The sequence below is a fragment of the Sciurus carolinensis genome, chromosome 4 (genome assembly GCF_902686445.1).
Source record: "Sciurus carolinensis chromosome 4, mSciCar1.2, whole genome shotgun sequence".
Lineage (NCBI taxonomy): Eukaryota > Metazoa > Chordata > Mammalia > Rodentia > Sciuridae > Sciurus > Sciurus carolinensis.
Genome location: NC_062216.1, coordinates 40,311,522 through 40,336,587, shown reverse-complemented (window position 1 = coordinate 40,336,587; position 25,066 = coordinate 40,311,522). Strand labels below are relative to the sequence as shown.

Genomic DNA, 25,066 nt, shown 5'->3' with positions numbered 1-25,066 from the left:
CATAGCATAGCCTGCTGGAAAGATGGAGCCTCACTACAGTCATTTTTTGGCTTGCCCCAATAGAATAAATAAATAGAGGCTGAGAATACTGGAAGAACTCTTTGGCCCTGAAACTCATCTGCAGAGAACTGAGTTATGAATCTTATATGAAAACTTGGTGATAAGGAGATGTGGAGAGGAAGAGTACTTCCTTTGAGGGGCTACTGCCAGTCCATGAAAGGCTTAGAGATAAATCTTCCAGAACTTAGACTGGTAAATGATTTAGAAAATGTCTACAAAGCTAAGATGAATGAATTTATCTTACTAGGGCCTTTGTAATAAGAATTCAACAAATTGGGTGTGGTCGCACACACGTGTGATTCCAGTGACTTTAGAGGCTGAGGCAGGAGATAGCAAGTTCAAGACCAGCCTCAGCAATTTAGTGAAATCCTCTCTCAAAAATAAACAAATTATAAGGTCTGGGAATGCAGTTCAGGGATAGAGTGCCCCTGGATTCAATCCCCAGCATGGGGAAAAAAAAGTATTCAACAAATATTCTCTGGTGGACTGATTTGGCCATTCATTTGGTAGAAATAGTACACAAGTAGTCAGTATAATTTAGCCTCTAGAGTTTTATTTGGAGCCCAAAAAACACTACGGATGGTTCCAACAGGATATTTTAAACCGATGTGTGACCTCAGATTAGCAACATCAACATCGCCTGGGAGCTTGTCAGAAAGGCAGAATTTCAGGCTGCGCCCAGACTAATGAAGCAGAATCTAAATTTTAATAAAAAGCCCAGATAATTCATATACACATTTGAGTTTCAGGAGCAGTGTAATAGGAATCCTGTCTACGAATTATTAGCTGGATCCAGTGAAGAAATAACTAATGACTGATTCTAACAATGGATAACTAGGGTGTGTCTAAAGTAAAGCTTGAAGGTGAGGGTGGTGGAGGAGTCCGAACTGCCAGTTAAGTGGATGAATTATCCAAACGAGGCTTCAATGATATTCATTTTCAACTCATGAAAATAAGCAGCGTGGATGAACTCAGATGTCACTGAATCCAGCGATGAGTCTAAAGTAGCACAGGTGTCTGGCATTCCATAGAAAGTAGAGGACAAATCTATTTTCTGACTTGATTATAATAAAACACATTTTTCCTCATTGAGAGTTTTAATTCAGTGCTTAATGATGCTTCATGAATTTTTTTCTGGAAACTTTTTAGTACCTTTGAGGGAGAAGGTGAGTCAGAAAGCGTCAGATGTGGTTCCGTGCAATAGGTCAATTTTTGTCACAGAGAGATCCAAAGAAAATACCCAGCAAAAGGAAGAAAAAGGGTTGCTTGAGTGGAAGCTGCATGGAATGAGGATTTTTAAAATAGTGTCAGATTCTTATATGTGTTTATATATAAGAAGAGATTTGCTTTCCCCTTGCTGGGAAAAAAATGTAAATTGTTTTACAAATGTTATTTGTGAAAGCAGAACTGAAATTGTGTTCTAGTAGACCTTTGGAGTGAACAGGGGACCCATATCCTGAGATAAAAATTCAAGAAGAAATAGATTGTGCTTATTTGCTGAGATCTGGGGAGATATGTTGATTTACTAATGCACTATATTGTCATGACATCTTTATGAAGTCACTTTAAGCTTTCCTATATTTTTAATTAGAAGTCATTTAGCCAGTCCTCTTCTCCTTGGCAGCAATGGATTTAAATGGCTGTGAAATAAAAAATGAATAATGAGTGGTGCCCTCCCCTCCAAATACCCCAGATTGACCAAGGAGAAATAGCCACTCCCTGCATATTGAAAACTTTTCTGAAGCAGAGGTTGGAGAAATGAAATTTTACCCTCTGTCTTCCACTATCCCTTCTGTTTTAGCAATCTGTTTGACACAGGTCCCAATATAGTGCACTGTGTTCAGAAAAACATTTCTTTACTGTTTGGCCCACTCAGTGACCACAGTCAGTGAATCGTCATGGCTTTGAATCAAAGGGTTAGAGAATAACGAGTGAAGAGAGTAAGCTTCAAGGGTCCATTTCTGTTTTAGATTGTTTACTCAGGTTCCACTATTGTCTAATCTTTGGCTAGGAGAGAATAGAGACCCTATCTTGGGTATAAGTATCTTGCATATTCTATGATCTCACCAGATTTTGCCTCTGACTTTCCCTAAAAATATCAAGGTCTCTGGACAGAAGGGGTTTCAGGCAGCCAGGTTCACCATAACAAAGTGCCATGGTTTGATTGCAGCTTAAACAACAGAAATTCATTTTCTCACAATTCTGGAGGCAACTCAATTCATAATAGCTAAACTATAGAACCAACCTAGGTGCCCTTCAACAGATGAATGGATAAAGAAAATGTGGTATATCTACACAATGGAATATTACTCGGCTACAAAGAATGAAATTATGGCATCCATAATGGATGGAACTGGAATATTATGCTAAGTGAGTGGGATTGTTTTTTTCCTGTTTTTTCTTACTTATAGGTATAGTCTTCTCATTGGGTCTTCACATGATCTTCTTTTGTGTGTATCTGTGCCCACATTGCCTCTTCTAATAAGGACACCAGCCAGATGGAGTTAAAATTAACCTTCATGACCTCATTAAAAAATTTTGTTACTTTTAATTATACAGACAGCAGAGTGTATTTTGACATATCTTATATACATGGAGTATAACTTCTCATTTTTGTGGTTGTACATGATGTGGAGTTACACTGGTTGTGTATTTATATATGAACACAGGAAAATTATGTGCAGTTCATTCTACTTTCTTTCTCATTCCCATCCTCTCTCTTTTCCCCTCACTCATCACTGTCCAATATGGAGAACCTCTATTCCTCCCTCCTCCTGCCTATTGTGATTTAGCATCTGTATATCAGAGAGAACATTCAGCCTCTGGTGTTTTGGAATTGACTGATTTCACTTAGCATAATATTCTCCAATTCCATCCATTTACCAGCAAGTGCCATAATTTCATTCTTCATGGCTGAGTAATATTCTGTTGTGTGTATATACCCCAGTTTATCCATTCATCTGTTGAAGGGCACCTAGGTTGATTCCATAGCTTAACTATTGTGAATTGAGCTTCTATAAGCATTGATGTTGTTGTTTTGTCACTGCAGGATGTTGATTTTAAGTCCTTTGGTACATACTGAGGAGTGGGATAACTGCATCAAGTGGTGGTTCCATTCCAAGTTTTCTTTTTTTTTTTTTTTACTGTAGGCAATTGTATCTTTATTTTATATTAAGACTGAGCAAAAATAATTAGTGTCCAGCCAGAAATTTGAGTAGATTTAGGTTCAAGACACTTTTTTTTGATGAATGCCTGACAAGAAATTCAAATGCGCAGAACGTTGGAAAAATTTTTTTTTATTATTATTATTGTATACAAATGGGATACATGTTGTTTCTCTATTTGTACATGGAGTCAAGGCATACCATTTGTGTAATCATACGTTTACATAGGGCAATGATGTTTGATTCATTATTTTTTTTCCCTTCCCCCCCACCCCTCCCACCCCTCTTTCCCCTCTATACAGTCCTTCTTTCCTTCATTCTTATCGCTCTCCTTATCCCTAACCCTAAACCTAACCCTAAACCTAATGCTAACCCCTCCCACCTCCCATTATATGTCCTCATCCGCTTATCAGCGAGATCATTCATCCTTTAGTTTTTTGAGATTGGCTTATCTCACTTAGCATGATATTCTCCAATTTCATCCATTTGCCTGCAAATGCCATAATTTTATCATTCTTCATTGCGGAGTAATATTCCATTGTGTATATATATATTTACCACAGTTTCTTTATCCATTCATCAATTGAAGGACATCTAGGTTGGTTCCACAATCTGGCTATGGTGAATTGAGCAGCAATGAACATTGATGTGGCTGTATCTCTGTAGTATGCTGATTTTAAGTCCTTTGGGTATAGGCCAAGGAGTGGGATAGCTGGGTCAAATGGTGGGTCCATTCCAAGTTTTCTAAGGAATCTCCACACTGCTTTCCAGAGTGGCTGCACTCATTTGCAACCCCACCAGCAATGTATGAGTGTACCTTTTTCCCCACATCCTCGCCAACATTTATTGCTACTTGTACTCTTGAGAATTGCCGTTCTGACTGGAGTAAGAGGAAATCTCAGTGTAGTTTTTATTTGCATTTCTATAATTGCTGGTGATGTTGAACATTTTTTCATATATCTGTTAACCAAATGTATTTTTTCTTCATGACCTCATTTTAACTTAGTTCCTTCTTCACATGTCTTACTGCAAAATACAATCACATTCTGAGGTATTGGGGATGAAGACTTCAACAAATTAGGGTTTTGGTGGAACAAGGTCAGTAGTTTATCAGGTGTAAAGAACCCAGATACAGATGTTTCAAGCAGAATTTTGAGAAATGGGGCTCCATAACCTATCACTGTCATAGCCTTCCCTTCCTACCGCAGGAGTTAGAAAAGGGAATAGGAAAACTATTTCCCTGTGAACCATTTCCTCTAATTCACTGTCCACTTTCTATGGGATTTTCTTGTGGGTATGAGCCCCATTGGAAAATGGGACCTGGAAAGGTTTGACAGGCTTCCCTGGTGATGGTCAATTACATCCTTCGAAGATCTAACCCAGCTCATCAAGCCATGGGTCAGTTGCACTTCCGAGGAAGGAGCACCTTTGTCTTTCCATGAGGCGCCATGATTCATCTATCACCAGGATGCACATTTTCTACCCAGCCACACAAAGGAGACCTATTTTCATATTCTCACTAAATCATCATGTAGTCTATTCTTAGAGACTCATTTTGTTCCTGTTTTACCTTCTGGAAGTAAGGAATCTAAAAAAGAAAGAAATCATTTTGCCAAGGACATTCCAGAAAACCATTCTTTTTTTAATTTTTTTTTTTTTTTATTATTGTAAACAAATGGGATACGCTTCAGGTAGGTCTGTGATTTGGGGCAAAAGATGAAATTTTCATGATGAGCATGATAGAAAAAAAAAACTCTACTTAAAGTCAGAGTTCCTAAAGAGAGCTGTAGTTTTTACCTATGGTTTGTACTTGGTTGCTTGACTTCTACAGAATATTGGTGCTTTGTTAAGAGTGTTTTGCTTGTTTTCTAGCACATTTTGAATAGACAATGCAGTTACATGTACTTGATTTCCAAATCTTATGTTTGAAATTTGAAATGTATGAAAGACCATAAAGTCATAAATCTTCAGAGATCCAAAGCCTGGCTCTCAAATTGTAGTCCAAGCTGAGCTGCATCAGCATCACCTCCTTGAAATGCAGAATCTCAGATCCTGCTCTACACCTGGTGAATCTGAATCATTTTAACAAAATCCAGGTGATTTGCGTACATATAACAATTCAGAATTGTGGTAGATTCATGAATGTGAAAATTGTGAATCTAAGTTTCAGTTATTGCACCTTAAACCAATGTGGGAAGGCAGACAAAGTACAAATACATCAGCACCCATATCTTTGGTGGCCTAACTCATACATCTACAAAACCTAAAGCCACATAGTCAAGTTGATAGTGCCATAGTGTATATTCTTCATACCTTGGATCAGCACAAAAGTTTTCACTAGCTGTGTTGCATACATCTAATCTGAGTAAGTGTGTGAATAGCAACACCCACAAATAAACTGACAGTATAAGGTGACCTACTGTCACAGTTGGGTGGTTCTTGCTCCCTTAGGATGTGGGAGTGTGTGTATGTGTGTGAATCTTGGGAGAGAGAATGCTCTCTTACTTTTGTCTTAATATTTAAAATTCAGAAATATTTTAAGATTGAGTTTCTGTTTGGAGGCACTAGAACTCACTTTGCCGAATGCCCTTGTACAATATTGAATCCATTTCTACAAGGGAAAGAAAGGACCATTTTAGGTCTTCCCCTACAAGTTAGAGTACCAGGGCCTTATGTCTACCTCGAACAAATATGCATGTTGCAGTATATACCAATAGAAAGGTTTAGTTTAGATTGATTTGTTTAGTATTGAATGCTCTTTTTTTTTTTTTTTTTTTTTTACTAATTTGAATAATTCCATAAATAATTTTTTTTTTTTTTTTTTTTTGCGGTACTGGGGATCAAACTCAGGGCCTTACGCTTGAGAGGCAAGCGCTCTACCAGCTGAGCTATCTCCCCAACCCTCCATAAATAAATTGAAAGCAACTTATCATCAGTTTCCATTGCGATTTGGGGCAATGAATTTAATATTGGTCACTGTAGGTCTTCAGCATCCATAGTTTCATAAGATTGCTTCTGGGTGCTGGGGACAAAACTCAGTTAGTAGAGTACTTGCCTTACAAGCACAAGGCCCTGGGTTCAATCCTCAGTTCCACAAAAAAGATTGTTTCTGAATATATGTGTAAAGACAGATGTATTGTTCTTCCTCCCTTTTTCATAAGACAGAGCTCATGCATTGCTGTAGCTATTCAACCATCTTTCAACGGTTGAAGTAATTCCTCTCATTTCAACCGCAAAGACTGAGCATGTAGGTGACCACTTATGAAGCAGTGACTGTCCTAGAAGTTTGGTTTACTGTGACTTTGAGTTTTTCCAGAATTTTCTGAGCGAGACTCTCAAGACTAAAATTATAATAAGTAAGACAAAAAAGATGTTTACTACTTTCCTGATGTCACAAAATTATTATTATTATTTTTTAAAAGGGCCATTCAAGTACATGGCACAAACAATAAAAGGAAACAAGGAAAGCCATAACTTGAAATCTCTTTCCCCTTCCTGATCTCTAGCCACCTAGTTTTCTTCCCAAGGGCAGGTAATGTTGCATTGTCTTCTGCAGCTTTTGTAGCCTATCGTTGCACAGGTATTTCTTGCTTCCACTTCTAAGAAAGTTATTTATCCTAATAGAACAACAAGCTATATTAAATGGTCATTTTTTTTTTTCACAGTGAGTCCTTTAATCCAGAGGCTATTTTCATGACTCCCCAGGTTTCCCAAGTGTAAACCTGGGAGATGATTTTTATAGTTTGGCTTTTTAGGAATGAAGGAAACTCCAGAGATCCTTGTATGCATTGGTTTTTCCATATGGAATTATTCCTAGTTCTATCGGTGCAGCAAATGTTCACTTCCATAGTTCCAATGCTAAGATAGTCTTTCTGAAATAGAATGATATGGAATGATATGGACCCTTCAGGCTACTAGTAAAAAAGAGTAGGTCTAGGAGACATTTCTCATCCCTGACACTGAATTCTGAGTGTTGTTTTTAGGTGTATCCTCAAGTTTCTAAATTAGGTTAGGTGCACACAGGGAAACAGGGAATTGAAGCCACATAATATAACTTGATTTAAGTCATTTGAGTTTTAAATAATAGCATTTGTAGCAAAATTAACATTGATATATTTATTGTGTATTTAAAAACTAAATTCACATGAATTTTTAAGGTTAAAATTGAAGCCTTCAAAGAAAAAAAATTATGCCTGTACCACTAGAGGAAATCCTTGGAAAAGTTTGGCAAGAATTATAAATAGATAAATCTTTATGAAAGTTGAATGATGAACTAAACTTGGCATATACAAAATGAAGAGTGGAGAGTGGGTGTTTAAATTGGGATGTGGGAGATGAACAGTTTCTTCAATGCCTCAGTCAAATGAATACAATTTAGTGATGTAACTTTTCATGACTTAAATGAGAAAACATTGATGATCCCAATTGCAGCTCAGAATGTGTCTTTTGTTAGTAGGATTTTTCAAATCCATGATGCAATGAGACTATTTTTTCAGTACTTCTAAAATTAAGATAATTTAAATTCTACTGTCAAACAAATGTTGATTTTAAAATTATCATAACCTTTATCAAACACAGCATTTTAATAGATGTTAAAACAAAAAAGAGGTTAAGTCCTACTACCTACAGACAGTCAATTTGCTCTTTGTTCTCAGGGAAACTAGAATGATAGTTAGAGAATGGTTATTAAGGGATGATCAAAAAAACCATCAAGGAAGTTTGGTTTCCCCCAGGTTGGTTTACCTAAAATCACATAATTTGCAATTTCTTTTGACATCTTAAACTTATTCAACTACTCTGAGCTCCTACCCTCCTACCTAACTCCATTATGAATTTTTTTCATTTTTTAGTAATCTTATTTAAAATATTCAGTATGCTTTTAAATATATTTATTTATATTTTTTGGTGCATGAGAGTTAATATGACATAACTGGTATACAGCGTGACATATATAAGTGTAAATGAACTTTACACCTTAGAGGTGACTGGTTAGCATTTAAACTGCCTTGTTTGGCATTCTACCCTTGAGAGATGGACATGTCAAGACTTCAAATATTAATTTCTAAATCTAAACCACAGGAATTTTTGAATTAGTACAAAGAATATAGGGAAAATTTATTTCATTGATAAAATGAGCAGTGCTTAAAATATGTAATAATCAAGAAAGGTTTTACAAGTTTTGAATGAAGGTGTAAGAACTTCTTAAGACCCACATCCTAATCACATTAGAGGAGATCCTTAAGTCTAGGGTTCCTTTTGATCCTGTAATTCCATCCTCACTGAATAAGAACTATGGAACATGATATACAGGAAGGTTACTGTCTTATCAGCGAGTATCTCTGCCTCTGTCTTTTGCATGAAGTTTGTTAAGTCTTCTAGGACTAAGATTAGTAAAGAGGCTTCCTGGCTATTTTTATTACTACTTGCTCTTAGATATTTGTAGGGTCAATAGAACCATATCTGAAACTTTTTTTTTTTTTGTAATATTCTCCTTGAAAATAAGATAGTCAGAGGAAAGATTCATAGAACCCAAGGATATTGATCACCATATGCTATTGTCCATTGAACAAATACTTTTTACACCAGTGTTAAATTCCCAGCTAAAGTTAGACAGAATCTACTAGTCTATCTTGGTGAACATTACATGTGCATTTGAAACAAAATGTGTACTTTGATGTTGAATGGAGATTTCCATATGAACCAATCAGGTCAAGTTGGTAGACACTGCTCTTCAAATCTATAACCTTACTGATTTTTCTTTCTGCTCTGTTCATTACTAAGATGAATGTTGAAGTCCCCATAGAAACTGTGTACTTTTTTGCTTCTTTCGTTTTTATCAGCTTTTGTTTCACATAATTCAAAGCTCTAGGATTAGTTGATATACATTTAGGATTGCTACCTTTACTTGATGAACTGACCTTTTATCATTACATAATTCTTTTTTAATCCCTGGTAATATTACTTGTTCTGAAGTCTACTTTATCTGATATTAACACAGCTACCTCAGTTTGTTATGATTAATGTTGACATGGAATATCTATGTTGCACAAACCTTTACATATTCTGTGGTGAATGAACGTCTGAAATTGTAGATAATGAGGATTGTTTGGGAAGAATGCCTATCATAGATACTTTATTATCACCCAATCGCATGCCACTCATTAAGTAATTTATGACTTAACTGTTAGAACTATTCAGAACCCATTTCTGCCATGTATTTGTAAACCTGAGAGTGAACCTTCTCTTTTGTAAATAATGACTATAAGCACTAAAGCTTTTATGAAAAATAATACTATAAAATGAACCTCTTTAACATAAATAATACATTCATTTTAAGTATTTTAAAAATAATCTGATTTTTAAAAACACAGCTATGATGTAAAAAGCATTTTTATACAAATTTACAAAACCTAATATTCGTCCTTTTCCACAACTGTAGGTTAATATTCGATATGTTCAATAATGTCTCTTTCTAGCCTAAGAAAAGATTGTGTGCCTCAATTTGTTTAGGGATAATGGGACAGTAAGATGTAGGCTTAAACATGAAAACCACAGGTGTTTGTCATCTTTTGGTCACTGTGACCAAAATACTTGACCATAGCAACTTATAGGAGGAAAGGCTTAGCTGGGTGCAGTGGTGCTTGCCTGAATCCCAGCAGCTCCAGAGGCTGAGGCAGGAGAATCTCAAGTTCAAAGCCATCCTCAGCAAATTAGTGGGACACTGTCTCTAAATAAAGTACAAAAAGGGCTGGGGATGTGATTCAGTGGTTCAATCCCTGGTACCCACCCCCCCCCCAAAAAAAAAAAAAAAAAAAGGAAAAACTTATTTTAGCTCAGTTTCAAGGGTTTCATGGTTGGCTGGCTCCATTGCTCTGGGCCTGAAGTGAGACAGAGCATCATGACAAAAGGACTTGGAGAAGGAAAGCTGCTCAGGTCAGAGAAGTAGAGAGAGCGAGAACAAGGTGGCAGGGCCAAGACACAGTTCTCAAGGTCACACCCCTGGTGACCTACTTCCTGTAAACATGCCACACCTGCCGACACCCCCACCACCTCCCAGTAGTCCATTCGGCTGTCAGTGGGTTTGTCCATTGATGAGGGCCTCAGAGTCTTCATGAGCCATTCACTTCCCAAAGTTCCATCTCTGCACCAGGGACCCAGTTTTCAACACATCAGTCTTTGGGGGACACTTCTTATCCAAAGCATAACTCCACATTAATACAATTTGCATCCCCCCCGAAAGGTTTACAGTGCTGTAAAAAACCATGACATTATAAAGCTGTACCCACAGAGCACCAGGATGTCATTTCCCTCTTTTCTGTGCTAAGAGAGGTATTAAAGAAAAACACATTTAGCACTAATTATGGAGAAAATGTTTTATTTTTAGAATAATTGGTATCCTCTTGTTAATTAAAACATTGTTGCTTTCATTCCTTATGAAAGTCACATTGTTTTACTTGTCAAAGTAAAACAAATATAATTATTGCTTTTTTCTTCCAAGTCCTCAAAGAGATTACTATCATTCTCCACTAGGTAAACCTAGACTTATAAGTAAACAGCTGTTGATTTATTTCTTCTTCTCTAAGGAATTGTGATCACAGTATTTGGATTTTTTTTTTTTTTTTAATCTATTAGTACAAGGCAACCCAAGGAGATTAAAAGCCAGGAAATGCAGAAGTCTGCTGTAACGAGAGTATTCGAGATGAGATTCTCCAAGTGGCCAGTTTTACAGAAAGTGGAAGATGCATATACTTGATTTATTTCAAGCAGAAAACCACTACAAAGAACAAACAAAATCAATTCTTTATGGGCTTTTCAAGAATTTAGCTCTGTTGAGAAAAACTACAGTGGGAAAGTTCAGCTACCAGGTCATAGATAGGCAAAGAGAAACCACTGGAGAGGGTGCTGGTAATGGACTAGCGATCCATAATGCTAATCAGGAATTGCAGGTCACAGCTCATGTAAGGCAGAGAAGGATCGGCAGGCCCAGAGAGCAAGGAAGAATTGTGAGCTACACTGGAAGAGGACCTCTCAGGCATTCTGAAATAGAATAAAACAATGCAGAATGTTTTAGGAAAACAATGCAGAATGTGTTGAGGAAAAAGCATTTTCTTAGCACGAAAGATGAGCGCATTGTGCATGAAGTTAAAGAGATTGTCACATCAGAAAAACATTGTCTTTTTGTATCACAGTGTTAATTGAGGAAAGAAATTGAAAATATGAAGCAATTAGCCACAAAAGAAATTTTACATTAAATCTGAGTATCACCCATAAGACACTGGGCACAAACTATTTTAAGCATTCATGTCCTGAGTTACCATTGCTGGAAGAGTGATCATGGTGCTATACATGATGTGCCATCGTGCTACACAAAAAGGGTCCATTTTCAGTTCCAATTAACAGCAGAAAGTGACAGGGAGTTGTGAAATCCCTCATGCACCTTTTCAAATTTCCAATGATATTCATTTCTGTGGAAAGAATACAGATAACCAGCATTCACTTTGACAAGTCAGAAAATTGCTGTAATCTATAACTAAATGGCAGACACAGTGTTAACATACTGGAGAAAATATTTCCACAGAAGCAATGGATCAGACCTCTGTACAAAAAGATTACATTTTGAGCTGTGCTATGAGGCTAGGATGATAGCTCTTAAACTGCCCTAATGGATCACTCCTAATTTGCTTGCAAAATATGTATCACTCCTCAGTCCTACTCTTGGAAGATTTTGCCCCTTAATAAGAAAATAGGTTAGTTGGAAATAGTATTGTAGTGTATCAAACTGACTTTAGTAATTGGCCTAATGGGTGAGTGTGTGGGCCAATTAGGGCCAATCTGGGCTTTCTGGATGTCTGGAGGATGGAAAAGGGAAACTTTTTACTGGGTTGCTAAATGGAGACACTCTAAATTATGAGTTACCAGCACCCACCTTCCTATCATTGGAGAAAGTCAATCTACAGCTTCAAGTCAAGCAGAGATGTGAAACAGATAAACAAGAGAAAAGTTCCTATCAGTATTTTGTTTCCAGAACTCCACTTTTCTTCCTATTCTGGGCACTTCTTCAGTCTTTTTTTTCTTAGTTCTATTAACCAACCAATTCCTTTTTGTTGCTTAAATTGGTTGAAGACATATGTCTTTCCTGTGCTATCTCAGGGGTCATAAATTACATAAAAATGAAGAAAGGATGAAAAAAGCATATAGAAGAATCTTTGCTCAGAACAAAGATTATTTTTGGGGGTCAAAATGATCAAGTACTCCTATCAGTTTCTTAAACTGAAATAACTCTACACTGAGATTATGAGTCACTGTAAATCCATTATATTTATTGTGGAAGATAACATATAGAACGATATATGTAATTATTGTCACAAACCAGGGGTTCAAAATTCTCAACAAATTCTTTTGTCCCCAATTAAGACATCTCAAACAATCATTGTAATGATGAGTAAATACTTCTTGAATCTTGTTATTATAATGCTCAAAACAAGGTTATCATAAAAAGTAATCTCTGATTCAGTGTGGGACACATCACTTGATTGATCCTAGGCTTAGATGAAGTTAATTCAACCCACAGGCATGATTTGAAAGGTGAATTTCAAGACAATTTTCTAATAACATTGTTTCTATGCCCAGTAGCATTATGTCTACACACGTACACGGGCACACCCACGCAAGTTCTTAACAAAAATTAGGAAAGAAAGATTTTACAGGCTTTTTAGTATTGCCCCTCTTCCAAAATGACTCATGCCTTTACAAATTTTCTATCAGATGGTTATCTGCCATATCTGCTGAAAATGGGCACTGACAGAGATCCTAATATCTCACCAAGTGTCATACCTGCTATTAGAGAACCTTAGCTGTCTTTCGTCATATTGAGTAGGTTTAGTACATTAAAATTTGATATCTATTACAGTAACTAGCTCCAAGCAGGTAGACAGTTAATACTCTGAAAGACCAGGAAGGAAGCAGGTACATTCTCAATGGGGAAGTAAAATTTTTAACAGGTTAGAATTTGAATGTTTCTGGGGAGAGCACTGTAACACATTGCAATGTTGTTCTCTGAGCAAATGAGAGGGAGTGTGAAGCAGGGGGACACTGGGTGACTGCTAATTCCTGAAGAACAGCAAGAATCACCACAGAGGCAGATTGGACCTAATTCACTTATTGACTTGTTTTTTAGCTGTTATCATTCCTGAGGATAAACATGTATTGGAATTATTGTCATCATTAATATCATCATTACCATCATGATAAATTACTTACATGTGACTTAAGAGATCTCAGTCCTTTCTCCTCTCTCCAGAGGGTTATAGGTATACAATGGGAGCAAGTGAGAGCAGGAAAGCAAAACAGCAAAGGCTGGGCAGGAACCTATAAAGCAGGTGTCCAGGGTTTCTCTTTGCTAGTTAAATAAACAAAACTAGCTAAATTCAAAAAAGGGGCAGTAGCTTGGTGGGGTAGCATATGCTTATCATCCCGGAGACACTTCAGCCTGAGGCAGGAAAACTGTAAGTTCAAGGTCAGCCTCTACAACTTAGCGAGACCATCTTAAAATAAAAAAGTAAATAAATAACAAGGGCTGGGAATATAGCTCAGTGGTAGAGCACCCCTGGGTTCAATTCCAGTAAGGAAAAAGATAGGGTGGTGGTGGTTATAGGAAGACTACTAGTGTTTCTTCCCTAGAGTGCTTTCCAGACATGTGGGATGTGGCTGATCCAGGGCATTCTTTCTTCTGTTTCTTTTTGTGTAAGTTTCACTCTTCTCTCTATCTAGATCTTTTTCCTAAACTCATGAGAAAACAGTAGCGCTTCAGGCACAAGAAAGAGATTGGCTTGAACTTTTGGGTTCCACACTAAAAATCTGGAGAAGTTCTTTCCTGGTGTGGCGTAGAATACATTTCTTTTCCTTTTCCCATGAACAAGGACTGAGGTATTCTGAGCAGCCCAAATTGAGTCAGTTGCCCATACTATTATTTTTCAGTTCCAGCTGGGTTTCTGGGTTATGGGAAAACATGGTAGCTCCCAAGAGAACCAGATGAACATGGGGGAGAAGGAGTGCAGCTATCAGAAGAATGAGAGAGCGTAGTAGGAATCCACTACAGAAACTAGTGTCCTCAACACTGGACATGCTTTCACACTTTCACCAGATGTTTTAGTCAACTTTTTCGCTGCTGTGAGTAAAGGACCCAACCAGCACAACTATAGACGAGGAAGAGTTTACTTGAGGGCTCACGGTTTCAGAGATTTTAGTCCATAGAAGGCCAGCCATTCCTCGGGGCTGGAGGTGAGGCAGAACATCTGGAGGAAGAGGGCGACTGAGGGAAACAGCTCACATGATATCAGGAAGCAGAGAGAGACTCCACTCTCCAGATACAAAATATATACACCCCAAAGTCACACCCCAATTCCCACCTCCAGCCACAACCTAGCACTTCAGTTACCACTCAGTTAATCCCTATCAAGGGATTAATTCACTGACTGGGTTAAGACTTTTACAACCCAATCATTTCTCCTCTGAACCTTCTTGCATTGTCTCACATATGAATTTTTGGGGGACACCTCACATCCAAACCATAACACCAGAGAAATAAGAAAAACACACCAACTAAACGATATTGTAAAACAGTCCAGAAGCTGAATAACTGGCTAAACATAAACATAATGTTTGTTGATTTTCAGGAAATGTATTTGATTATTATCACTTTTTTTTTTTTTTTTTTTTAGTTAAGAAAAACTTAAGTATCCAAACCTACTGAAATAAACTTTCCTTGGAAAATTTTCCTAATGCAAATTTTCCTCGATTTTTTTTTCAAACCATTGCTTCTGTATGAAATGTCTTAACTGCCTCTTCACCTTAGCTAACCATCTCTTTGAGATGCAAATTTGGCATCATTTTCCTGTAAGAATTTCTTACTGATTTCTCTGCTTCCTGATTATACAGAATAGTTAGTACTCTTATTGTTTCCTATTCTTTTCTATCTTTTCACCTTCCTGTGTGTGATATCATATGAACGACCTGGATATTTTTGGCTCAGTAGCTCATGTCCTGTCCTTTTAGAAGGCCATGCAGAAACTCAGGTGTGACCCAAATAAAGGAAGTAGGAGATCATATTGATAAAGTCCCATGCATGGCTGAGGAAAGGTGTTCCTCCTTTGCTCACACTTGGCTTTCCAAGCTCACTGCATGCAGGACTGCCCTTTGACCTCCCCAGCGGTGTTTATATGCCTCAGAGACACACAGGGTGGCAGTGTTTTGGTGGGTGGTCTCCTCCCTGGAGCTGATGCTAACATTATTTATTATTACTGAAGCAATAATATTGCTTTTACTGGGATATTCTAAAGAGAAAACAAAAGTTAATCAGTGCATAAGGGAGATTCTTTAAGGAGGTAAATAAGAATTTAACCTTGACTTTTAATGTAGCTTACGTCTTTGTTAATTCACACGCAGTCCCCACATCAGAGCATCCTGAGAGTTCTGCGTTCATGGTGTGAAGGTAGTTTAATGTGGAGCCTAAGAACTCTAGCTCAAAAGCCTTAGGGATTTGAGATAGATAGCCAGCTTGACATTCACACAAGCAAGCAGATCTCTGTGTAAATGTGGTGAGATGTTAGGACAAATTTAAGGGAGAAGCAGAGGATTTTTTGAAAATGTAAGGCAAGGATTTGGGAGGCAGAAAGAGAACAACTGTACAGAAGCCAAGCTCTTAACACTGCTTCATTAATAAATTTACTGACAGGTAAATGTATGAAAGCAAATGCCTTGAATGACACTCATTCAGGGCCAAGTGTGACTGGTGAACTAATGGAATAAGCATAAGCTTTGGTTCTAGAAAGATCTGGGCAGGGATGTTGGCACTGGATTCCCATTTCCTTGCTGGTAAAGAAACGTCTCCCTGACATAATTGTGGGTAATTAAGAGACAGCTGTTTTTCTTTTCTTCTGAAGATATGACAAGCCAATATGCATCTAATTTTTGTATTTTTCTTACAATGAGCAAATTACATGAAAAGACAAAGCAAACATTATCTTGGAGAAAGGTATATACATCATCTAAAAAAAGAGCAAATATTAGCATTGAGATGAATTCTTATCCAAAGGAAAAGCAACTGAAAGGAATTCAGTGTAGAATATGCAGTAAAAAAAAAAGGATTTTTTCCAAAGGAAATTCTTTTCTTAATTTTCCCTTCCTCTTTCTTTCTGTTCTTCCCTCCTTCCTTCTTTTCTTTTCATCTCTCCTTCCTTCCTTTTCTCCTTCTTCCCTTTTTTTTTTTTTTTTTTTTTTTTTTGATACCAGGGATTGAACCCATGGGTGCTTAACCACTGAGCTACATCCTCAGCCTTTTTTTTTTTTTTAAATATTTTATTTAGAGACAGGGTCTCACTGAGTTGCTTAGGGCCTCACTAAGTTGCTGAGGCTGACCTTGAACTCACCATCCTCCTGCCTCAGCCTTAATGACAGGCACTAGTGTGCCCAGCTGCCCACTCCCCTCTTATTTATTCAGGTATCTGTAGCTTTCTCTGTTGCCACAGAATTTCTTTATGACCCTGCATAGACAATCTTCAAAGGTGTTGATTTATAATGAGGTTAAGAAATAACAGGGAGAAGTTAAAAAGTAAATTCATGACAAGTGTTTTTTCCTTTTTGCCCCCAGTACTGGGGACTGAACACCAGGCGTGAACATGCTTGGTGAGCACTGAGCTACATCTCCAGCCCTTTATTTATTTTTAAATTTAGTTTTGAATTGCTGAATGCCTCGGTGAGCCTTATCTTGTGATATTCCTGCCTCAACCTCCAGAGCAGTTGAGGTTACAGGTATGCACCACCACATCTGGAACTGTGAGGTTTTTTTTTTTCTTTGTATAGGGAATTGAACCCAGGGGGTCTTAACCACTCAGTCATATCCCCAGCCCTTTTTTATATTTTATTTTGAGACAGGGTCTCACTAATTTTCTTAAGGCTCAATCAGTTGCTGAGACTGACCTTGAACTCACCATCCTCCTGCCTCAGCCTCCAGCACTGCTGGGATTACAGGGGTGTGCCACCATGCCTGGCCTGTAATAGTTTTTGAAGCAAGGTATACCAGTTTCCAAGCTCAGTTCCTGGTACAGTGCTGACATCTGTAATCACAGTGAGGAGAACAGAGAACTAGGTGCAATACTGGACAGTTTGCATATGTCTTCTCATCAGTTGTCACAACAGTATGAGTAATTTTTTAAAATTCTGTACATAAAAACTTATGTCCCAATTTTAACTCCTGACATTTCCTCAACCAGAAGATATAGTGAATGATCCTAGGTTTCTCTGACTGGTAAAAGCTAATTTCTTTTTTTTTTTTTAATTAATTTTTTAAATTTATCTTTTAATTTTTTACAGACTGCATTTTGATTCATTGTATACAAATGGGGTACATCATTTCATTTCTGTAATCTAACAGTGCTGGGGTCTTGAACCCTGGTGTCGAGGATGGGAGGCAGGCTCTCTACGAGATGGGCTATATTGCTAGCACCATTTCATTTCTATGATTGTGCATGATGTAGATTCATATAATTCGTGTAATCATACATGTACACAGGGTAATGATGTATGACTCATTCCACCATTTTTCATACCCCCCCTCTCATTTCCTTCTACATAATCTAAAGTTCCCCCATTCTTCTCTCACTCCCCACTTCCCCACCCCCATTATACATCATTCTCCACTTATCAGGGAGAACATTTGGTCTTCAGTTTTTTGGGGCTTGGCTTATTTCACTTAGCATGATATTCTCCAATTCCATCCATTTATTTGCAAATGCCATAATATTATTATTCTTTATGGTTGAATAGTATTCCATTGTGTATATATATCAGAGTTAAAAGCTAATTTCTAAAAATTCATATTGGATTTGCTCTTTTTCTTCTCTTTACTACTGTACCATTCTCTGTATTTACTTGAGTTCTCCACCCTGGAGTTTTCTGTATACTTTGCAGGGATAAGGACTGTTGGATTTTGTTTTTATTGTGGGTTTGAAAGTTCCTGTCATTTTCTCCTTGCCATCACACTTCACATGGCCCGCACACCCCTTACTTTCCAACCCATATCCCTCAGTAGCCCTTGTCCCCATCTCAGAGCAAGTACTTTATGCCGATGCAGAATGCAGGGAATATTTTATTGCAGCAAGGAGAAATCACAGGTTAGCTAATGTTGGACTCTTTTGAAGAGATTTGGAGTGTCTTTTATTTCTTGCTTTTAGATCTGGAGCTTTAGAAATTAAACGTGTTTTCTTCTTAAAAATTGAAGATCAATTGTAAAAACATTTTTAGTTTCTAAGACTACCAATATAGTAAATATTGTCAAAGGATAAAGTATTTTGCCTGAAAGTATTTTAACTACTTATGTGAAAAAGGTGCTTCCAAAGTGTTCAATGGCATCATGTATATAAGAAATTCAATATAAAAGAAAAGAGCTTTATGTCTCATTGTGGTTACACCACTATACAAGATTGCTTTAAACTGATAGTGCTTTCCCATTTGCTAATGCAGTAGGTTCTCAATAAATCTATTTGCTTTCTCCATTGTCACCATCTCCTTCTGTACAATCCTTTCTGGGGCACAGAAAACAGAGTTCATAATTAAAGTCTTAAGTATGATCTATTACATCCCTGCTTAAAATCCCTCAATGTCATCCTATTACTCTTAAAGTGTAATGCAGAAGATTTTGCACTGGCTTTCAAGGCAGTACTTTGAAGGCAGTGTTGTTTCTTCCTCCATGGTGGTAGGCATTCTCCAAGAGTCCTGCGCTCTGTCTCTGCTGTGACCAGCGTGGCCAAACTCACAGTTTGGGGTGAAGGGGTATTAGAAAAATAAAGGCTCAAAAACATAGGTTTTGAAGATTAAGCTGGGATCAGGTGGAGCCTACTCTCTGAGGGAGATGCAGATCCAAAGAGTTACGCCAGCAATCTTTATTCATAGATGTCACATTATCAGTTAAAGACTATGCAAGCATTATTCTTCATATTCAGGAAAGTTACAGAAACTAGGACATCCTGTGTAGCTTTTCCCCAGTTGTAATCTACTGTTGCAGAGTGCAATGTTAGGAGCTTTGTGTAGCTCTCAAAAAGTCCATTGTTAGAAGTTACTGTAAAGTGGGCTGGAATAGGAGAATTGGTGAAAACAGTATGGTTGTCTAGCATATGAATTCCTCTATTCCTAAAACCTGAGATCAAGGTCAGAGCTGATAGGACTCTTGCATAGAGCCTCCTCATGCAGGGCATTGCCACAGCAGCTAAGCATCCTGTGCCCTTGCACAGAAACATTCCCAGACATGCCACAGCCATGAGGTCATCAGAGACCCCCAATCTCAGTCACTGCTCTCCACCTGTGTGTGTGTGTGTGTGTGTGTGTGTGTGTGTGTGCATGGGTATGTGTGTGCACTCAGCTATACATATGCATACATATATAATGAAGCCATAGACTATTTTCTAGCCTTTTTTTCATCAGACATTTGAGTTATACTTTGCTGCTTAAAAGTTATTTAACAGGTATAATTTCAGCATCTTAGCAATCTTGTGAGATCAATAATATTTTCAATTATCCTTATTTTATGAATTAGAAAAACGAGGTCTAGAGGTTAAGTTGCTTAATGTCTTTGGTATATGACAAATCTGGAACTCAAACTGAGTTTTATTAGCTTTGTACTCAAGGGTAAATAAGTAGCATGACAAATATTTGTTGACAAATTTGTACTTGTTAATTTCTGTGGGTTTTACCAAAATCAATAAGGTATGCTCCTTGACCTCTGAGATACTTAGTCTGGAGAAGATACAGTAACTCTAGGAAGTAAAGTAGAAATAAATTAGGGCTATAAATCTTGAATAGGGAAGGAAGATGAAAAAACAGATTAGGGGATAATTTTAATACAAATATTGGAGACAACTCAAAGGAAATTTATTTTTATTTAACTTTTAGATAGTATTGTTCTATAAATGATATAAGATATATTTATTTGGTATGGGAAAAACATCAAGATAGCATGAATTAAACTTGATGAAAATTAATAGTGAAAAATGTGACTTGGAAATATAAAACAAAGCCAGAAATAATATGAAAATATGTTTATAATTACTACCTTTTCCATGAGTGAACCATAAATTGGCTTTAAACTTTCTTTTTTGGGGGGGTTACTGTGGATGGAACCCAGGGTCTGGTGCATGTTAAGCAAGTACTCTAGTATTGAGCCACATCTCCGAACCTGGCTTTAAACTTTCTAGAAGCAATTTTAAAGAAAAATTGATCAGTTCCATGCTTCCTAACATCCACAGATACAAAAAAACCCCAGTTGCTCACAAGAAAGGTCACTCCTTTGGAAATCAAGAGCAGAAGTTATTCCTGAAATTTACCATGAAGAGAAAAATGAAATATGATATTCTCCAGGTTCTTGAAAAACATCTTCATGCTTAGTGAGAGTTATCAAAAGATGAATGTGATGGGGTTATTATTAAAAATGGTGTAGCTAAGAGCCATGAGTTACAGGTAGTTCTGTGGAAGGCTGGTACATTTGAGTTTAGGTGCCCAATCTCAATTTTAGGAAGGATTTTAGGAAAAACTGGAAGAACACAGGGGTTCCTTCATGAAAGCAGCACTGAAGTAAGTCAGGAAAGGCAAAGCCAAAACTTTATAAAAGCAGAATGAGGGAGCAATATAAGCAAAGGGGAAGCCTGGATTCTTTGAGAGGGGTCAGGTAAGCAGTTAACCGTGCCAAAGTGCTGGCTTTCTGCACAGTCTGTTCATTAGAAGCACCTGGAAATCTCCATGCCTAGAGATTCTGATTCAATCGGTCTGAGTTGGGACCAGGCATGATTTTTAACAGCTCCCCAGGTGATCCTAAAGTGTCACAGGGATTGGGAACACTGGGCTGACACCTTGCTCCTCATGTGTGGATTGCAGAATGGCACAGGCTACCCCGTCTGGCATTGTGGGTTATGAGCCGTGAAAGGTAAGTTGGGCCAGGTGTGGAAAGTCTTGAATATTGTTCTTAGGAAATTAGCTCCTCAATGCTCCTCAGGGACAGAGATGGGTCATTTAGTCTGACTCCACAGCATAACAATTTTGTCAATTGCTTTTTATAAATTATAACATTTTGCCCTTGAATGCTGTTATATTGACTCAAAATTTTACAACTTGGGTTTTAAATGAGCACCATTCCATTTTTAAATTTTTAATTTTTAAAAATATGGCAAGATGTCATTTGGAAATATACACCTTTTCCTCTGAGGTCACCTTCACAGGTACTGTGTTGTGCTCTATACCTATAAGTGCTTCTTACTATTTGTTTCCTGTCTCTCCTGCCATGAAAAGGCTTTTGTGTTAGTCCATCAGTATCCTGGTCAGCAACTTTAGTAAATAGGTGGTGAAATTACAGGTAAAACAATTGCATGATTTTTTTGGATTCTTTTAACCATATTTCGAAAAGAAATATGATGTCTAATAATAAATCATTCAGACACAGCAAGAAGTACTCTTGGCAAATTCAGTGAAATCTGTGTCTCCCAAGTTTACTAATGAAAATGAATGGGGCAACTTCCACGTTCCCACAAACTCTCCAAAACCTTTGCTACTTCTCAATAGACAGCAGCTGTAATTGAATAGAATGCTGAGATTGATGTTAGGATTAAAGGTTATGAGCTATGAAGACAGCTGAAAACTTAGACCATAAAATCTATGAAAGAAAGCCCGACCATTGAAATGGAATCTTGTGGGTTCTTTTTTTTTTGTTTCTTGCTTTGTTTATTGTGTGTCCAAGGCTAATTATACTAATTAGATCAGAAGGCATGAATAGAAATTAAAGAAAAAGCCATTCATGAACAAAATAAGAAAGCACCAGAAATTGCTTTGTTAGTTGATAACAGAGGGGAAGGAATGGAAGAGCAGTTTCGTCTTTCACCAAGCCTGTAAATAAATTGTGTGGAAATGGAATTCTTTGAAGGAGAGGTCATATTCTGTGCTCATGCTGTTAACATTATCTTGGTCATTGAATTTGAGGACTAAAGATGAAGCAAAGTAAACTCATAAAGAAATAAAATGTAGTATATAAAGGATCAGGAAGTCCATAAAATAGAAGCAAAATCATCTCTGTGTTGAATATTTGTCAAAAATTTCCAGAGAGATGTCAGCAATCCTACAAGAGTAAGACACTTATTTGCTGAAGCACATCCAAAAGCAATAATAAAAACATCAAGTTGCATAACAAGTGTGTGTGTTATTTCAAGAATTACTCTGTTATGGGCAAAGAAGGGTCTTTACACCATTGTCACACAATGGCATTGTAGCCCAGTTGTAGGGTGTAGCAGAAAGGATTATAGAGAGATGAACTGCAGACTCAGATTCACTGCCTGCTTTTTTTCAGAAAGTTCATTTATATATTCAGTGTTGATTTAGAACCTCCCATGTCTCAGCACTGTTAGATAACTAGCTGGAGGGAATGACGTTAGGATGGAGTAAACTCGAGAAGTTACAGAACCCAGAGAATCCTTTATCCACTTCTTGGATTAAGGAAGTCTCTGGAAAGAAGAAAAGTGAAAGTTTAGAGTATGAGCAAATGACTGAGAGTGTTCAATTAGCATGAAGTGTTTTAGGCAAAGGAGTAACAAATTTAGAAACCCAAAGGCAAGAAAAAGAATAGCAAATTCAATTAGAGTTTACATTTCTAGTGAGAGGGAATTGTGTCAAGAGTCTAGCTAAGAGGCAGGAATGTGCTTGTAAGAACTTTGTTAGCCACATTGAAGAAAACTGGCTTTGTCCTGAAACAGGATCAAAAATAGGTTTTAAATTATCCAAAGTCTGTGACGTGTTTAGAGGTTACTTTTGAAAGACTGTACTGACCACAGTAGAGATAACAAATGGGATGTATAAAGAATCTGCTTTTTACCTTACCATGACTCATAAAATTACTACAGAATATGCAATTAGATTTGAACCTATAATCAGTCAAAGTGAAATAAATTACCCAAATCTGAATTGGTTTTCTTGGATATGTTTTGTAGAAGTAAGTTGGCATGTGAGGTATATCAGAATATAGTAACTTAAAAACTGCCAGTTAGTCACATAGTAAAATCCATACCTTTGTGAATTAATATAGGCTATTGTCCTGAATTTAGCATGATTTTTATTGAAAATCGCAAGTCAATAATACATTCTTAATGAGTGGCCAATGAGTGTGTCAGGTGCTGATCTAAAGACTTGGGACACACCCATGAATATGCCTGCCTGCAAGGAACCTACATTCTCATGGAAAGCACTTATTTTCAATAAATAAAAAATAATGAATATAATAAAATAGCAAATTACATGACGATCAGGTGATAACTGTTTTAGAAAAAGGTAAAATAGAACATGATAAGAGCAACTGGTAGTTTAGGATGAGTTGCAATTTTAAATAGAATGGGCGGATGAAAAGATGTTTAAGTCAAATAGAGAATAGAAGGAGAGTTTGTTGGTCTTGAGTAGTCTTTCGATTTTATTGTGAGGGAAGTAAAGACATAGCTGAGTTAGTTCACATTGAATATAGACTCCTGGGGAATAAGGAAAGAAGCAGCAATAGAGGCAGAAGTAATGGTGGCAGAAGTAAATGAAGTCAGATGTGGAACATGTTTTGAACCCCAGTTAATTAGAATTCTATACTGAATTGAATTCAGGAAACAAGAAAAATGGAGTCAAGGAAGAGCCTCCAGGAATTTTAGCCGGAGCAGTTAAGAAGAATAATATTGTCATCAAATGCCGGTTTTAGGGGAAAGTCAGGAAACTAAGTTTTGGACACCTTGCTTTTGAAATATCTCTTTAGATATCCTAGTAGAGATGTCAAATAGATAATTGAATATATAAAACTTTTGTCAAATATTTATATTTGGAGATATACTTTTGAGAGTTATTGGCAAATGTTGAAAGTCATGCATCTAAGTCAATTGTACATTTACACATAATAAATTGAGTTAAAATGCTATCATTCTATTTGGTCAAGTTGTCTTAAACATTAAAATTACATAAAGTGCCAAATGTTTAGGAATTTTTTTATATAAAATGTTATACCTTGACTTTCTCTTAAATCTTTTTATCTAGTTCCTAACTTTCCTCACATGGAATATTATCCTATTTAAAAAGTTCATCCTAGTGAAAAGAGATTTTCCATATTACACTTAATAGAAAATTGAACCTGATGGGATCTTAAGTCAAAAAATATCTTCTTCATTGAGATTTAAAGATTTTTGAATTTTCATATATGGAACCATGTTTTTATGTCTGCTTAAAATAATGGATTAAGTTTTGGATATGTCATTTGAGATTGAAACGCTTGACATCATTCAGCAAATAGGTAGATGACAAAGGCATTTACTAAAGAAGGAAATTCTGGAGGATATTCAGAGTATTTTCTAGAACTCTTATTCAAGATAAGACAGGATTCAAGAGAGCAGTTGGATTTCAAGCAGTCTGACTCTTGGAAGAGTGTTGCAGGGCTGGGTTAAAAATTTGATCACCAGAGGCAACAGCATGTAGAAGGTACTGACAACCATGGGATTGAATGATTTTATCACACATTTTGTAATCTCTACACAGGGAAGATATTCCAAGATTCACCAAATGAAACTGTCTGTTTCTGTAACCGTACCTTAGAAGAACTGGTTGGTTTGGATTTCATTACTATATTATCTTTTCCATTTGATTTGCTACTGAATGCAGTGTTTTATGCTGCATAATAGTTGATTCTACTGTGACCCCCTTAGTCAATCATGAACTAAGATGGACTACGACTTGCTAATTTGGTTTTAAAAGCCATTTTGATCTGCTCAGATTTAAAGAAAGAACTTGAGATG

At 37.0% G+C, this 25,066-nt stretch overlaps 1 long non-coding RNA gene across 1 annotated transcript in view; it reads right to left on the bottom strand.

The window, feature by feature from the left end:
- Positions 1–10,773: 10,773 nt before the first annotated feature.
- LOC124983841 (uncharacterized) overlaps positions 10,774–25,066 on the bottom strand; it is a 97,302-nt gene continuing 83,009 nt past the window's right edge. The window contains exons 2-3 of the long non-coding RNA XR_007108503.1: positions 11,540–11,689; positions 10,774–11,261 (exon numbers count right to left, since the gene is read on the bottom strand). This is a non-coding gene — a long non-coding RNA (uncharacterized LOC124983841). The remainder of the gene's footprint in view (positions 11,262–11,539; positions 11,690–25,066) is intronic.